This window comes from Suncus etruscus, chromosome 14, assembly GCF_024139225.1.
Source record: "Suncus etruscus isolate mSunEtr1 chromosome 14, mSunEtr1.pri.cur, whole genome shotgun sequence".
In the NCBI taxonomy this organism is placed as follows: Eukaryota; Metazoa; Chordata; class Mammalia; order Eulipotyphla; family Soricidae; genus Suncus; species Suncus etruscus.
This window is the reverse complement of record NC_064861.1, coordinates 8,901,561-8,919,022: the sequence shown is the minus strand read 5'-3', so window position 1 is coordinate 8,919,022 and position 17,462 is coordinate 8,901,561. Positions and strand designations below refer to the sequence as shown.

General features: G+C 38.3%; 1 non-coding gene and 1 pseudogene across 1 annotated transcript; both read left to right on the top strand.

Moving 5' to 3' along the window:
- The first annotated feature begins 535 nt into the window (after positions 1 to 535).
- On the top strand, positions 536 to 628 carry LOC126029275 (uncharacterized; annotated as a pseudogene).
- Positions 629 to 15,704: 15,076 nt separating this feature from the next.
- Positions 15,705 to 15,811, top strand: LOC126029076 (U6 spliceosomal RNA). Its single transcript, XR_007502733.1, has one exon. It is a non-coding gene; the product is annotated as a U6 spliceosomal RNA (small nuclear RNA).
- Positions 15,812 to 17,462: the final 1,651 nt, after the last annotated feature.

Genomic DNA, 17,462 nt, shown 5'->3' with positions numbered 1-17,462 from the left:
GTCTTATGGGCTGAGCCCTTACCCTGAGAGATCCCTGATCTATTTTCTGGTATATAATGTCAGAACGGGCTTCACTGATGGCGTTGGAAACTCCAAAGCAAGCACTCTTACACATTTGGTAAAGGGAGTTGAAGAGTGCTTCAATGTCAAAATTATGATTGACTTACGTAGATAACATAGGTATCAGGTTAGATGTTAATGAGAATTAAATGCACCCAGTCATAAGGAGCTATTTGGGATCTTTTATTAAAATGTCTTCAGCCATCTGTGTGAAGTTGTACTTCCTCCACTTCCTTTTGTGTGGTGGTGGTTAGTGTTGTTGAGATCTCACCAGCAGAACTGGGCTGGGGCAGTGCCAGGGAAGAAACTCAGCCTATGCAAGAAGGCAGGTTCATTAGGAAATTAAAACCTTATTTCCATAGTCTGCTTCTGGTGTTTGCTAGTCTGGACTATAGAAACTAGAAAATATGTCTCCACATATACAATTAGAAAATGACCCCCCACTACTTTCTTATGTTATTAAAACCCCAGAGGAGTGCTCGCTTCGGCAGCACATATACCAAAATTGAAACGGTACAAAGAAGATGACAAGGATGACACGCAAATTTATGAAGTGTTCCATAATAAAACAAACAAAAAGCCCAGAGGAAAATATTTAGTACATATGTATAATCAATTACATGTTTGCATGGGACCACAAAACATTCTCTGATGTCCATATTGTTTTCCCTCTAATGTTATTCTTGAAATTTTGCTTTGGCTCTTCTAGAGTAACCTTATATATTTAAAAAATAAAACGTTCAGGTTATATAAATATAACTGGCGTTTTTAACTTACCTTTCTGTTGTCTTAGATAACTGGTAAGTTTAGCATTACACATTCTTCAATCAGGATAAGCATGAGCAAAATCATATGCATGAGGTCTTAGGTGGTACTGAAAACATATATATATATATACATAAATCTATATGTGTGTATATATATATATATATATATATATATATATATATATATATGGATACATGTATATAGAGAGAAAGAGGCAGGAAAAAGTAATGCAGAACTTAGCTTTGTTCAACTCAAGTGTTATAGAAGTCCTTTGGAGTATATACTCTGGTCTCTTGGATATACAGGCTTTTGATTCTTTAAATATATTCATTCAATTATTTAGCAGCTATTTGTTGGATACAACTAGGTATTAGACTTCGGTTAGGTCCATGATGCTGTTTTGTTCTCTTTTGAGTTATAGTGTGTTCAGTGGTCTGAGGACTTTCGCAGGGTTGCCATAATCCTCTGATCCCTCCCTAGGACTGAAATCCGAATCTTTCTTTTTCTGTTTTTTTAAAAATTTTTTTTTTTATTGTCTGCTTTTTATTTAGTCAAGGAATTTCTCTTTGAACTGCTAGAGTCCTTGATTTTTCCTGGAGATTTAGGGAATGACTTCTTTAAAAAGCTCTAGTACCATTTAAATAAAAGACATTCTGATTGTATCACAAATAACACAGGCACATCTTACAGGAAGGAGAGGTTTCCTACTATTGCAAAGTAAAATTATATGCATATATGTGTTGAATATGTATGAAATCATTGCTGCCAATTTCCCATGTGAAGTATAAGACTTGTTATCTAGGCAATAAAGCATGTATATCTCAAAATGTTTGTAGTTTATTTACCTTGTGTTTTCCTAGGATTTGTAAGTGGCAAGAGATAGATACTGTATTTGGAGAGGCCTGCGTGAATGTGTCTTGTGCAGTTGCTATGAGAATGAAAAATTTAAATTTCTCACTTCCATAACTTTGATGTTCTCTTTAGGCAGGGGAAAAACGCAGCCTCACACATAGAGGTATGTTCTCTACTGCTGAGCCATATATACAATCTTAACATCTTAGTTTTAATTCTCATCTACCCTTCTACATTTTTCCAAAAGAAAAAGTGAACAAATCAGAATTATCTGCACTCATTTGGCAATGGAATACAAGAAAAACAAATATTATTTGAGGAAGTCATGCCAAACTCAATGTTTTCATTGGATTTTTGACATACTTTGTTGCTTTATTTTATGCTTCCTGTGCTTTAAACTTTTACTTTATCAGATTTTGGGGGACAAGTTTGATTCTTTATGCTTTATTAGAACCCTTGGTATAGGTAATTTTTTTGAGATATTTAGAATCTGAACAAAAATCCTAAGGAAAACTTAGCTTCTGGATGATCCATGTGAATGAGATGACACATAAAAGGAAAATGAAGTTCCTCATTTCCATTACTGTCCCTTCACTTTAAGTAAGCTCTGTCAGAAAGAGATGAGGAACCAGTGCTTTTTTAATGTTCCCAAGCTTTCCCAGAATTCATTCTGATTGAGAAAAGGGGGAGACATTTGACTTTCTTAAAGATTCTTTCTGTGTGTGTGTGTGTGTGTGTGTGTGTGTGTGTGTGTGTGTTTCGGGGGTCATAGACAGGGCTTCTTTCAGTCAGGGGAGCATGTGCTCTATCACTGAGGTACATTCTAAGCCCTGAAATTCATTTCTAATCTCCTTGTTGTTAAAGAACAAAATTGAAATGACTAACGTAAAATTTTAAATGTTGAATAAATCTAATGTAGACACTGCCCAGGGAAGTAATTTGTTTTTATAGTTTGCAAACCGATAGAATTCTTTTGACAGTGCATACATTCAAAACCACAAAAATATCCATACCCATTGGCTCACCAACCTCAGGCTTAGGAAATAATTCAAAAGAGAAAAAATATATTTGCATAAAAATATTCAAGGTAGGGGCCAGAGCAGTGGCACAGTGGTAGTGTGTTTGCTTTGCATGCGGCTGGCCTAGGACAGAACCCGGTTCAGTTCAGTCCCCCTGCGTCCCATATGGTCCCCCAAGCCAGGAGCAATTTCTGAGCTCAGAGCCAAGAGTAACCCCTGAGCGTCACTGGGTGTGGCATCTAACTAAATATATATACATATATACGTATATGTATATATGTATACATACACATATATACATATATGTATACATACACATATATTCAAGGTGGAACTTCAATGAAAAGTGAAAGAACCTAAGCGGGCTATGCCTGAGTATACATGATAATTTACCAACACAAATGTGTATGGTCTAAAATGATAACACTGAAGTTTTGTTTTAGCAGTACAAACATATGTACTATAATGTTAAGTGCTGGCTGGTAGAGGCAGCCCACTCATATCTTGCATTCCAGAAACTGGAAGCTAAAAAGAATAATACAGAACTCAGTTCTGTTTACTTAAGGGACAAATAAGACAGAAGTGAAATGTGACATATAGGTCAAACCTGGATTGAACTTTTAAAAAGTTTCTTGGGGTATTGTGTTTCCTTATAAAATTTAAGAGTGTAATGAAAAGTATTGTTTATAAAGATCTACATTAAAATGGCATGGCTGGCACCCAAAGTCTGGTATATTTCACTTCATAATTGGGAGTTCTATTACCCTTTGTTGAATAATTTAGTTCTTGGGTGGGTTTGGATCTTTTATTCATGTTGTTTTCAATAATTTAGAATCTTAGAGTTGGAAGGAATTCGAGTTTAGAGCAGCTTTCAACTGCCCCAAGTAGGGATCCTTTCTAAATCATTTTTGACGGATGGGGCATCCACATTCTGTTCGAAGTTTTCTCAACTCTGGGAAGGAAGCTCATTACTCTGTGATGGCACCTGTTCAACTTTGATCTCTAATTGTTAGAAAGTTTTTTCCCATTGACTGAAATGTATCTGTGTACTTATCTCCTGTCAGTTCTAATTCTTTCTAGAAAGGAATAGATCTTTTTGAGAGAGAGAGAGAGAGAGAGAGAGAGAGAGAGAGAGAGAGAGAGAGAGAGTCTTGTATGTTTATTAAAAGACATTTTTTTTATCTTCTTTGTCTTTCTTCTTTCAACTGTTATTTATGATATAATATGTTTGTGGGTTTTGTAATTTGTTATTGTACCTACTTCTTGTGTTGATAGTATCCTAGCTCTGTTTTCTCCTTGTTGTTGTTTGTTTGTTTTGGGGGGCCATACCTGGTGACTGACACTCAGGGGTTATTCCTGGCTATGCGCTCAGAAATCACTCCTGGCTTGGGGGACCACATGGGACGCCAGGGTATCTAACCGCGGTCCGCCCTAGGCTAGTGGGCAAGGCAGACACCTTACTGCTTGTGCCACCTCTCTGGCCCCTGTTTTCTTTTTCTTAACCATTTCTCTTCTAATCTACAAGTTCAGTAAATATGACTCCAGTCCTTATTTCCAGGCTTCTTCACAAAGGAAGTCAAATGAATTTAAACCTTTTTACCTTCCATGGCCATAGTAATTTGATTGGCTTCACCAAGTCAGGGGTCTCAAACTCAATTTACCTGGGGGCCGCAGGAGGCAAAGTCGGGGAGATCCTTGAGTGCAAAGTCACTAGTAAGCCTTGAACATTGGGGGATGTGACCCAAACAACTAAAACAAAACAAAACAAAAAAAGATTCCTCTAGGGCAGGGCCACAAAATGTTGTAGGGAGAGCCGCAAATGCCCACGGGCCGCGAGTTTGAGACCCCTGACTGCAAGTTAGATAAATCAAGGTCACTGGGACTCAAAACCAGGCTTTTGTTTGCATTATAAAACAAATTATTTATTTATTTATTTTTGGTTTTTGGGTCACACCCGGCAGTGCTCAGGGGTTATTCCTGGCTCCAGGCTCAGAAATTGCTCCTGGCAGGCACGGGGGACCATATGGGGCGCCGGGATTCGAACCGATGACCTCCTGCATGAAAGGCAAACGCCTTACCTCCATGCTATCTCTCCGGCCCCATAAACAAATTATTGACCGTGGGATTGGAATGCGATGACATTAGTTTGGAACTTTAGGAGACTTTCTTAGAGCCTAAGAATGCAGTTGAACTAACAGAAAAGGTGGTTCTGAGACTGAGAGTTGAACATTTTTAGTGAGTCACTTCCCAAAGTAAGCTACCCCTGCATGGTCTTTTAAGTTGTGTTAGCCCAAAGGTTTTTTGTTTTGTTTTGTTTTGTTTTTAGCCATATACGAGAATCTACCTTTGGTTTTCATAAACCTTCTTGGCTTTTAAAAAATCACTTACCAAAGGAGAATTATACAAGCTTTAAACTACAATATAAGAAGAAACAACTATTTCTGTTACTAAGAATGCAGAAATTGGGGTAGTTTATGTGAAATCTCTGGCAATGAATTCTTTGATTAGCATAATAAGCAGTTAGAACTAGACAGTTCAAAATTCACATTAATATTCCTAAATAAAATGTGTGTTTCAGTTAGCCACCCAAGGATGATTATTTTGAACCACAAGAGGAAGCCTTGTATTGCTGACCACTCAGATCCGCTTAACTATTCAATTGAACTTTGCTATAAAAAATTTAAAAACAGGGTTTTAGGGAAAATTCAGTGTGGATAGAGTGCTTGCTTTGCACACAGCCACCTTTGTTTAATTCCCAGCATCACATATGGTCCGACTCCTCTTCCTACCAGGAGTGATCCCCGGTAGAGCCAGGGGTAAGCCATAAGATGTGATCTGTGTGGTTTCAGCTTGTAGTTTTGTACAATAAGTCAGAGTCACTGGAAAAAGTATACTTTGGCCAGGGTTTGTCAAGCAGCTTCGTGGGTCTTACTGTCAATCAAGCTTCTTTCTCTGCTACTTTCCCTACCACTGTTATTTAGCCAGTTTAACATAAATCACCTGAGGTTGATATAATTAAAGGTACTTGTGCTAATTAACTCAGAAAAGATGAAAGGTAAAGGTAAAGTGATTTGACAAATGTATGACAATTTCCCCTCTTCTATTTGTTAAAAAGACTCATGGATGAGGAAAATATCAGATAATGATAATCTGCTGAGGTAACTTTTCAGTGAAGAGCAATCAGGGTGGTGATGATCTCCTGAGACTGCTGATCAGAATCACCAAAAATCCACTCGAAGAATCTGTGGTCAGCTGTGGCCATATGGTTAGCTTGGTTGTAAACAGTGACACTATCTCTCTTAGTGCAAATCTAAAAAGATACAGGAGGGGAATGCTCCAAGGTCCAAAAGAAATGTGCATATTAGTCTTTCTGGTATTTCTCCAAGCAGGCATTGTAATTTTTAGTACTGTGTGCTACGGGATGTACAGGCCAAACCTTCAGAAACATATCCTACTTTGGAAAATATAAGTGCCTTCCCAGTAGTGGCATGTACTCAAGCCAAAAACCCTGAGGCCAGTAACTCGCACCCACTGTTGGCACTAGGCCAGAGGAATAATCAATTGCTGAGATGAATATACCTGATGAAACACATACCAAAAATGAGCCAGCCACAGCTTCCTCAGACACTGAGTCTGAAAGTGGCTCCTTAAGAATATTCTCTACCCCTTCCCTGCAATAATTCATCAGAGAGATTAGAGATCTGGCTACCCTGCTCCCTCTCATGAGGAAGATAACTAACCCCCAGCTTATATGGGCTGAACATGGGCTCTCTAGGTCAATTAAAAAAAGCCTGTGCACAGTATTGCCTTGTATGTGGGTGACCCAGGACGGACCTGGATTCGATTCCCCGCATCTCATGGTCCCCTGAGTCTGCCATGAGCGATGTCTGAGCTCAGAGCCAGGAGTAACTCCTGAGTGCCGTGGGGTTTGCCCCCCCACACACACACACATAAGTTTTCCAGCATTGATTCCTAGGAATTGGAAGATTTTTCCATCTTAATTGTCGACTTTATATTTTTGAAGCACTTTGACCCATTTCCAAAAGAGTCAGTTTGACAGCTGTCACTTATTGATCAATCTACAATGTCTAGGTTTATGTGTGTGATAGGCTACCTTTATGTCAGTCTAATTTCTGCCTGTACTGTATATAATGTCTGTTTATGTTGTATATAGCCCTTCCTCCTTCCTTCAACCCTGCCTCCACTCTAAAAATCCCTTACTATTGTTTCCCTTCATTCTCTCATCCCAGATTTGTTATCCTCCCTATTTAATCTTTTTACCCTCACCCTCATCCCAGCCACCTGTCATTGCCATGGACAGCTGCTTGCAATCAAATTCAGCTTTTGAGAGAGTCTTGGCTCAAGGACATATCCTGATTCATGACTTCAATCTGTCATAAGATCATGTCTCTGACTGAAGCTATGTTCCGGATTCTAGCCCCTTGGACTTATTAAAAAGACTTAAGGGGACATATATAGTTATTCAGGTGTATTTCTTTAATATATATATATATATTTTATGTGTACTTTCTTATTGAGGTATAGATTAGCCCCCTTCTGGACTTGTTTAGTAGGAAATTTAGGAGATATGTTTTCTCCTGAGAACTATTTTGTTGCTAGTCCGTGTAATAGGTATTGTTTAGCTTGTTATTATTACCCCCTTATGCCCCAATTGTATCCTCTGACATTGTTCATTTTATGCATAGACACAATAAAATGGGGGTAAATCTAAGGCATAGAGAGAAGCTCCTATTGATTAGGTATAGGGACTTTAAAATTTTTTATGTCACAGGGGGGCCTTTAACCCTGAACATTTGTCATAATGACTTTACTTAGGCTCCAGTTGCTCAGACATTGGCCATTCACCCCTGAACCTTGGATCACCATTTGGAACTGAAATGAGTTTTTGCACCATTACCAGGAATCAACCTACAATCACAGTAGGCTTTTGTGTTGCGCTGGCACCAACTTGCACCAGGGTGAGCTCCTATGCTACCCTGATGATGACTTGGAATCTACAATGACTTCATCCAGGGCAGGTTTTCCATGCCACATACCTGATAGTGAAATGAAATCAGGACATACTTTGTGATGCCCTGACACTGACATAGGACCTGTGTAAACTCAAGATCTCTAATTCCAGAATCTGATTGTGACAACTGTGATAAGGAGAACTTTTCCTGGGACCTAGAAGAAAGACCCTGGGGTTAGACAAACTTAGACTTCCTGAAGCCTGTATTTGATCTTATCACCAGATGCTTCATGGGTAGGACACCTGCTCTTAGGCTAAAGGTCTTTTATTTCCCCAGCTTTTACTGCAGCTATAAAAAATACTTCCACCTTTTAGCCTTGAGATAGGGGTTCCCACTGTTTACTGAGAACTTTGGAACATGCTTTATTTTATTTAATCTCATATTTCTGCATTTTTAATGAAATGAATAAGGGGGAGATGCTTGAGTAACCAGTTCTCACTCTAATCAGGATATTCTTAACATGTGCTTGTCCCACCTGGACAGGAAGAACCTCTGAACTGGTCCCCTACCCCTACCTGTTCTCCATCATGGGGGTCGTCCTACTCTTCCTAATAAAGACCTCAGCTCAGAGACTTCTGGTTTTGGCCCCACAGCTTTCCTATCTGTCTTCTGGTGCCCTTTTGCCTGCTTGCAGATAGCTTGTGTTTTATTTTCTTTACCTGCGTGGATTATTTCCTGTGTCAGCAATGCTTCCAGACTGTGTTCCCAATCTACATTCCCCAAGTATAGATGCTTCCTCTGCATTTAAGTGTCATTTCTGTTAATGAATCCATAGCCATTTCAAACGTTGAAATGTTCAAAACAGTGAATGGTTCGAAAAGGAACTATTTAACAGTATCTAAGACTTGGATTGCCAGCAATGGCTTATGTGTCTCTGCATCGCTCATTCTGCCAGGTCCTGTATTGACTTTGGGAGAATCGTTTGAGTGAGAACTCTTTTCTCTTGTATTCTGCACAATGTCAAAAATCTTTAAAGCAATTTCACTTATCCCACTAGTTCCAGTACCAGCCTTAGGAAAGTTTTTAGAGTAAGAACTCTTCACAGTGCTTTTACAGTAAAAGCACTCTTCCCTTCTTGGGGCATGTGCAAGAGAAAAATTTTAATGGATATGCCATGTTCAGTTTGTCTTGAAGAATGTTGGTAATAACCCAGAACAGTGTGAAGCAACTCAGAAGGAGGGTCATGTAAGTTAATACTACAATAGAGGGTATAGCACATTCAGTGCAGCGAGAGAGGGCTGACATGGCTATACCTGTTTATTCATTTTCTGAGAAATTTGTTACTCATTGTTCGGAAATTTTCATTTCCCTGTTTGAGCAACAACATGTGGTGTCTCAGCTTGTAGTTTCACATAAGAAATCAGATAGTGTCATGAAAAAGTATATTTTGGCTAGGGATTACCAAATAGCTTCTAGATCTTCTTACGGAGTCAATCGAGCTTCTTTCTGCTTTTCCTGCCACTTTTATTATCAGAGTTTAACATAAATCACCTGAGGGTCAGGATTGACGTAATTAAGGGTACTTGTGCTAATTAACTCAGAAAAAGTGAAGGAAAAAATAAAGATATTTCCAGGTGTATGACAGCAGTGGCCCCCAAAACAACAAAAATTTTTATAAATGTAAGAGGCGGTGTGATAGAAAAATTTAAAGTTCTGTTGAAGCATGTATAGGCCTCATAAATTTAATTGTGGTTAAGCAGATAAATATGTCTCTTAAGGACACAATTCTGGTACCATCACCATGCTATTATAGCTTTAGCTTGCTCATCTGAAAGGCTAAATAAGTAGATAAGATAAAAATTAAGAATTGAGACATGTCTTTAAATTACACAAGTGAGATTTATTTAAAGGATCATGTGTTTTTGATATTCTGAGAACAATCACATTTAACTATGAAAAATTTTCTGAAATAAGAACTTGGGGAGCCGGGAAGGTGGCGCTAGAGGTAAGGTGTCTGCCTTGCAAGCGCTAGTGTAGGACGGACCGCGGTTCGATCCCCCGGTGTCCCATATGGTCCCCCCAAGCCAGGAGCGATTTCTGAGCGCATAGCCAGGAGTAGCCCCTGAGCATCAAATGGGTGTGGCCCAAAAACCAAAAAAAAAAAAAAAGAACTTGGGGATTATATTTATTTTTTGATAGTTGCTCCCCATCATAGTGATTGCCTCTTTATTTGTACCTGGATATTTTTAGTGTTTTCTGCATTAATGTGTTTTGTTCTTTTATGTATAAACCTTGAATAGTCTTATCTAGTCAGAGCACAATTAGAACAAGGAACCAAGCATCCGTGCCTCTGGAGGACTGCCAACGAGTATTATTTTTTATATTACTTTAGAAAAACTGCTGATTCCTCTAAGTGTGTTGACACATAATCAATTGACTCTTCTAGAGATCTTGGTGCAAAGTGATACCTCTGTAGTGTTTACTTTGTGTTTGCAAAAAGATTGTGTGATGGATGTGAAGAGGCACAGAAAATACTGAGAACCCCTTCTGATTCTCAGGTGCTTGAACTCTAAAAAGGCATAGAAAGCCATACAACTAAGAATAAGCTTTGTGGAATGAGGAAAGGGTCGTAGGGAATTACAAACTACTATGGACTTCAGAAGAAAGAGGAATCATTTGGTTACTTAACTCCCATTCTTTTAGTAAACATTTGATAAAACAAATTTAAGAGCAGAGAGTACTTCTGTACTTCTGTCAGCAGTAGCTGTTACAGATGGTAAGTTAATGTCAAAAGAGAAACCTTAATAATACCCTCTAGTGGGTACAGAGATGTCAATTTGAAGTGTCCAGATTCACTCAGCATAAGGGCAAACCTTGAGAGGCTTTGAGGCTATCATTCTAGTATCAGTATTGGAAAGGTTTATAAACCTAGAATTTAAGGTTCTTGGGCCAGAGTACTAGCACAGTGGGTAGGGTGTTACTCTTGCATGTGGCTGACCTGGGTTCAATTCCAACATATACTCTATGGTCCCCCTGAGCCTGCTTAACCAGGAATAATCCCTGAGTGCCACCCGTGTGGCGCCAAAACAAAAACCAAACAAAGTTCCAGGCTCTTATTGGTTTATTTGACTTAAGCAAAGAGGAGGTTTAGTTTTGCTTTCTTAAAAATACTTTATTTAGGGGCCAGAGAGATAGCATGGAGGTAGGGCATTTGCCTTGTATGCAGAAGGATAGTGGTTCGAATCATGGCATCCCATATGGTCCCTGAGCCTGCCAGGAGCGATTTCTGAGCATATTGCCAGGAGGAATCCCTGAGCGCTGCTGGGTGTGACCCAAAAACCAAAACCAAAAAGAATCCAACAACTTTATTTGGGGGGTGGGCCAAAACATACTTTATTTGAACATCAGGGTTTACAAAATTGTTCATAATACAGTTGTTTTGGGCATTTAATAATACAATGCCAACCCCACAAACAGTATGATCACTTTCCACCATTGTCCCTAGTTTCCTACCCATCGCTCAAGCCTGTTCCCTTAGCAGACACAACATGATTCATATTATATTGTTTGTTACCACTAAATGGCTAATAAGGTTATCGAAAAATATTTCAGGAAGAGAAAAATTGTTAAATCTCACAATGGTGTTTATAAGTCATTGTCATTTACTAAGCTGTTTTGTTGCTAGTTGAGCCTTCAGTGTTGTTTTTGTTTATTGAGTTTAGTTGACTTCAATGCTAGTATCTCCTCTAATTTGATGTGCTCCTATTGGGTTGTTTGGAATTTGTTTTATTTTTCTCCTTTTTTTTTTTTTTTTTTTGGCCACACCTGGCAGTGCTCACGGGTTACTCCTGGCTCAGAAATCATGCCTGGCTTGGGGGACCATATGGGGCTCTGGGGATCGAACCCGTGTCTGTCCTGGGTCAGCTGTATACAAGGCAAACATCCTACTGCTATGCTACTACTCTGGCCCTGACTGTTTGGAATTTGGAGGTGTCTTATGTGGCTTCTCAGTTAGGAACTCTGGATCTATAGAACTCGGTGGATGAGTTTACAGGGTAGTGATTGTGGGATGTGGGTGTGGTTGCCAGGGCTTCAGGCAGTACCTGGAGAGAGGGAGCTTTGTCTGTGGTGTGTGTGTGTGTGTGTGTGTGTGTGTGTGTGTGTGTGTGTGTGTGTGTGTGTGTGTGTATGTATTATACCTGAAATTTTTGTTGGCTTGGAATCTCTATTGCCTTAGTTGTGAAACAGTGAAGTTGGGCCATTGACGTGACAATATCTGGGATTTGTATGCCCTGTTGGAGCATACAATATATACCAGAAAAAGGAACTCTGTCTAGCTCCCTCCAGGGGGGTGTCCCAGAGTTTTCAGCCAGAGGGCCAGCATGAATTTTAATGATTTGGCTGCATCTCTTCTGACATTAGTGGAGAATCTATGAAGCTGGGCGTATAAGTTTACATGTCAGTGACTGTGGGGTGTGGGTTTGAGGTTCTTTGAAAGGCCATCTAAGAACCATGCGGTTTGGGGCTTCACAAATGAGAGACATGTGCATCAGTAATCAACAAAATACTCATCAACTTTTCTTTTTTTTAAATTGAAGTAACATTCTAATCTTCCAATCAGGTTCATTGTTGTTAAGTGTTTTAAGTTGCTTATATGTGTTGACTTATTGCCCTTTTGTCAGATAATAATGTACATACATACCATTCACAGGATTTCTTTAGATCTGTAGATGATTTTTAGTTTCATGTTGTATCTTTAAAACACTTTTTGTTTCTCTTGGAATTATTTTATTAATGACACTTAGAAATGATAAAGTGCCAGCTTAAGGTAGTCTGGGGATGGGGTTATTTTTAACTTCTTTCCTCTTTTGTTTCCTTTTCCATCCTTTTTTTCAACCCTATTTAATCAAACATTCTTGTCTTTTTTTTTTACTTCCATTTCCTCAAATTTATTTTTCTTTCCATTTTAATTTTCAGAGTTTTCTCTCAAGTGCTCAGTAACTTTTGCCTGGAATGCTTCCATGGATTGACTTCTAAGTTACCTCTTCTCTTTACTTTCTTATCCTAATGGGATCTCTATTTAGTCAAATTTCCTACTTCTATGCCAGTCTTATGTGACAATCCCACATTGTACCTTTGGTAGATTTCTCCTGAGTGTAAAAGCTCTATATTGCCATTCTCTGCTCTGTCGTTGACTTCTAATACTTTATGTATGTATGCTTGTAGGGAGAGCAGCTGGCATATTCTTTTTCTCCTCTTCCCATCTCCCATATGGCTAGTATCTCAGCTTTAGGATTCACATTAGATGCTGTATGTCCTCCAGAGAAACCTGGCTAACATAGGCTATCACTGTCTAGTGATAGATTTTCATGGTGTCCTCTTATTTTTGGGTGGGCTCATTGTATCATAATGATATATTTGGCCTCTGTATTTAAATATGAATGAATATATGAGTGCTTCAACAAATCATGCTTTTCTTTTATATATATATATACATATACATATATATGTGGAATTCCTGTACAACTATTAGAAATAAAGTTACCTAGGGGCTGGAGCAGTGGCACAGGGCATAAGGCGTCTGTCTGCCTTGCGCACACTAGCCTAGGACGGACCTTGGTTCTATCCCCCTGCGTCCCATATGGTCCCCCAAGCCAGAAGCAATTTCTGAGCGCATAGCCAAGAGTAACCCCTGAGCGTCACCATGTGTGCCCCCCAAAGAAAAACAAAACCAACCAAACAAAAAGAAATAAAGCTACAGTACCTAATATATAATGGTGAGGTAAATGTTCTTCCTCTTACCCACTTGCTTTGTGAAACTGGATATAAGTCAAAATCACCCAAGAAGGCAAAAAAAGACCAGAATTCTGGACTTGCTCCTGACCTGATGAATTGGAATATTTTCTCCATTATTTTGTGATGCTTCATAGATGACTTTTGAGTCCATCAAACGCTGGATCTCAGATTGAAGTTTGTAAATCATTTCACAACTTTTTTAGTTTGTTTATGTTTTCACAAAACTATTTTTTAATTAACATCTTTATTTAAACACCTTGATTACAAACATGATTGTAGTTGGGTTTCAGTCGTGTAAAGAAACCCCCCTTCATCAGTGCAACTTTCCCATCACCAATGTCCCAAATCTCTCTCCTCCTCACCCCACTCCTGCCTGTATCTAGACAGGCTTTCTACTTCCCTCATTCATTCACATTGTTATGATAGTTCTCAATGTAGTTCTTTCTCTATCTGCACTCATCACTCTTTCACACAAACTTTTTAGAGTAATAACATTTGAGAAGTTAATATAGAACCCAGGCATTACTCAGTAGTAGAGGCCTTATAGGAATGAAGCAGAGATTTCAACCTCTGGCATGGTCCCACAAGACAAGTGCTATCCCTGCTGTATTGCTATTTGTTATTTTGATCTCTAGATGTACCAAAACCTTGATTGTGATCCCCTGACTCTAGTACTCTAGTACTACTATTAGTTGTAGGACTCTAGTACTACAACCAAGAATGAGCCCTGGCAAGCACTGGAAACTAAGTGTGAGACAAAGTCTGTGCAACCCCTGGTTATCACAGCAACCATATTAGCAACAAAGGGAAAGGAAAAGAAATTACTAGTCATGAAAACAAAAAAGTCAAAGTAACATATAATAAATGTTAGAAATGTTTATGTCCAAGTTGCATATATTTATTCTTAAAATGTGTACTAGTTAAAGGATAAATGTTCTGGTCTCCAGAAAACCCCACACCACAACAACTCATTCACCAGTGAGTCTGGAGAGACATGTTTTTCATTTTGTTGACATCCTCACTCCATTTATTTTCTTTAAACCCCTTCGAAATAAATTTCTCATATTAGTTTTCCCTTCACATCATTTGTTCCTTTCTTCTCTTATTATTAGGAAAACTTTTTTCTTTTTCGCCTTCAGTTTCCTTTCCTCGGGAAATGTACATTTTCATCATGCTTTTGAAGCCTCTTGATACTTTGCTCAGATGCTCTGTGGGTTGGTTGAGTCTCTGCCACGTACCTAACAATTCTGAGAGAAGCAGCCCCTGGCTTTCATCTCACTGATACATTGAGCTTGCTTTCTGTGGGCTGTCATAGCACTGCTGAGGAGAGTAACTGACGTGGGTGGAACTTGGCTGACTCCGTGGTTTTCCATATTGCCATGTGCTCCTCTTGCTTTAGCAGTAAGCTGGACTCCATTGGGCAAACTGGGAGCAGGAGGACAGCCATTGTGGGGGTGGCCTTGAAGAAGCCTCCTTGTTTTTCTTCTGCCCAGCTGGTTTTCTGTTTCTAGGGAGTAGCTGCCTTTGACTTAATAACATTTTGCTTCTGGCTTGGGAACCTTAATATATTTTATTTTTTAATATTTTATATTTGGATTTATATTTTGATTTCAGAAGATTTTGATCTCCAGCTTGGGGTTTTCCATTGGATACCTTTTGTGAAAATGTTTATTATTATTTAGTTTTAGATATAATTTAATACACACTCAATGATGGAAGATACCCACACACTAATTGAAGGGAAGGGAGGAATTGGAATTACAATTGTTTAGTTGTAATTGTAGGACAGAAGAAAAGAGTTGGTTATAATTTTTTTATTAATATGTGACTTAAGTTATAATCTAAATGAATGGCACAAAATGTAGTTGGAACTACCAAAGGAAAAGAGGTGTCATTTCGAGCTCTTTTCCTATTTTAGAATGATTTGGAGAGCTTGAGAAATGACTAGATTTGATATCAGTTTTACTCAGTGACATTCAGACACAAATATCTAGGAAATACACTTCTGATACTGAAGAAAGACATTTACCGACATAATAATGCACTTCAGAGTAAATAAGCATCATATTTTATAGCATACCTTTTTCAATTTTTCTTCCAAATATTTTTGCAAAGGTTTCATATATAATGCTTTAAAGAATTATGCTAGTATTATTTAAAATTATCTTGTACTACACAGTCTTCGGTGCAATGTAACAATTCACAGAACACTCATGATATACGGTATTGAAAATGAGTGCTCGCTTCGGCAGCATATATACTCAAATTGGAACGATACAGAGAAGATTAGCATGGTCCCTGTGCAAGGATGACATGCAAATTTGTGAAGCGTTCCATATTTAAAAAAAAAGAAAGGAAAATGAGTTAAAAGAAAAAGAAAAAGAAAGTGAATTCAAATCAAGTCCCATTTTTTAAAAATAGTTTAGTGAATATTTTTCTGGTCTGGGAAAAAAGTAACACACAAGTTGTTATTGAGTTGTGCATTATACTCAAACTATTATACTTATGAAACTTTACTGATGTAGAATACAGTAAAAGCATTACTGTACACAATTATTGTAAATTATTATTAATAAAATATTACAATAAAATTATTGTAAAATATTACTTACAAAATTTAATTTCTGTGATCAAAGAGTCTGTTCTTCTATCATTGGCTTCATTATCTTTATTTGTCCTCAGTGCCCTTCATAGAAGATGTCTTTGCTTTATTGCTCTATAAAAGTACATCATCTTCAGATCCATCTTGTGCCCTAGAAATTCCCATTTCGGGAAGGTTTTGATAACTCAGGTGGTAAAGTCCTAAGCTTCTCATGCACATTTTGTTCCTGGAATGGGTGCTTAATATTTCCAGTGGGCATCAGTTGGTGAATTGTAGCTCATCACCTGCTGGTGTTGAAATGGCATAGAGTAGGTCTTTTATGCCAAAGGGTTTGTTCACACAAACTGAAAAGGTTTGTTCACTGAGATTCTAGGCTTAGAGCTGGTCGTGCATAAGAAGACAAATGAGGATCCCAATGCCACCTGATTACTTTGCCATTCTGCTCAATTTTTGAACTGTGTGGCAAACAGAAAATCATACCATGCCAATAACACAACAAAATATCATAAAAATTTGGACCAAAACAACAACTGAAATGAATGTGTGGGGTCAGGTAGTGAAGTATCATGGGCCTCCACAGGAAAGACAGCAGTGGTGGAGGGAGGTTTTGGAACTCAACCATCTTCTTTTGGGATGACCATACAGTTGAACAAACTCACATGGAGCTGAGTATGCCAAGGTTCTTTCTTCCTCTTCTAAATTTTTCATAGTCCCATGTGTTTTGTTTGTTTGTTTGTATAAATTTGAAAGCCATGGTGCTGGAATGATAGCACGGTGGTAGGGCATTTGACTTGCACGCTGTTGATCCAGGATGGACCTGGGTTCGATCCCTGGCATCTCATATGGTCCCCAGAGCTTGCCAGGAGTGATTTCAGAGGGCAGATCCAGGAGTAACCTCTGGGCACCATAGGGTACGACCCAAAAACCAAAGGAAAGCCACAAAAAGAAATAGAATAAAAAAAATGGCTTCTTAAGATGACTCACCGAAAAGCAACATGTGTTCAGACTACAAAGCACTCAACTCCCTAGGATAGTCTAAATATATACTTAAATCCAAATATAGTAGATTGAAGCATATCTCCTGTTTTTCAAGGAGGTTTGATATAATTTCTACTTCTTTTTAAGTGCTATGAGTTTTTAAAATGATAACTAATAGGAAAAAAAAAAAACCAGTGCAATTGCTCAATTCTAAGTAACTGCTTAAATTGGGAACAGAGTCCCAGGAGATGGTTGACAGAAATAGATTGTGCTTTTCTTAGTTTCCTGTATTTTAACTTTATATAAAGGAATTTTTCTATGCAAAGTATGTACAAGTATATGTAGAATTAAAAGGCCCAAATTGTCAAATTAGTAAAAATTTCTTTAAAAAATTACAGAAGAATTCACATAGAA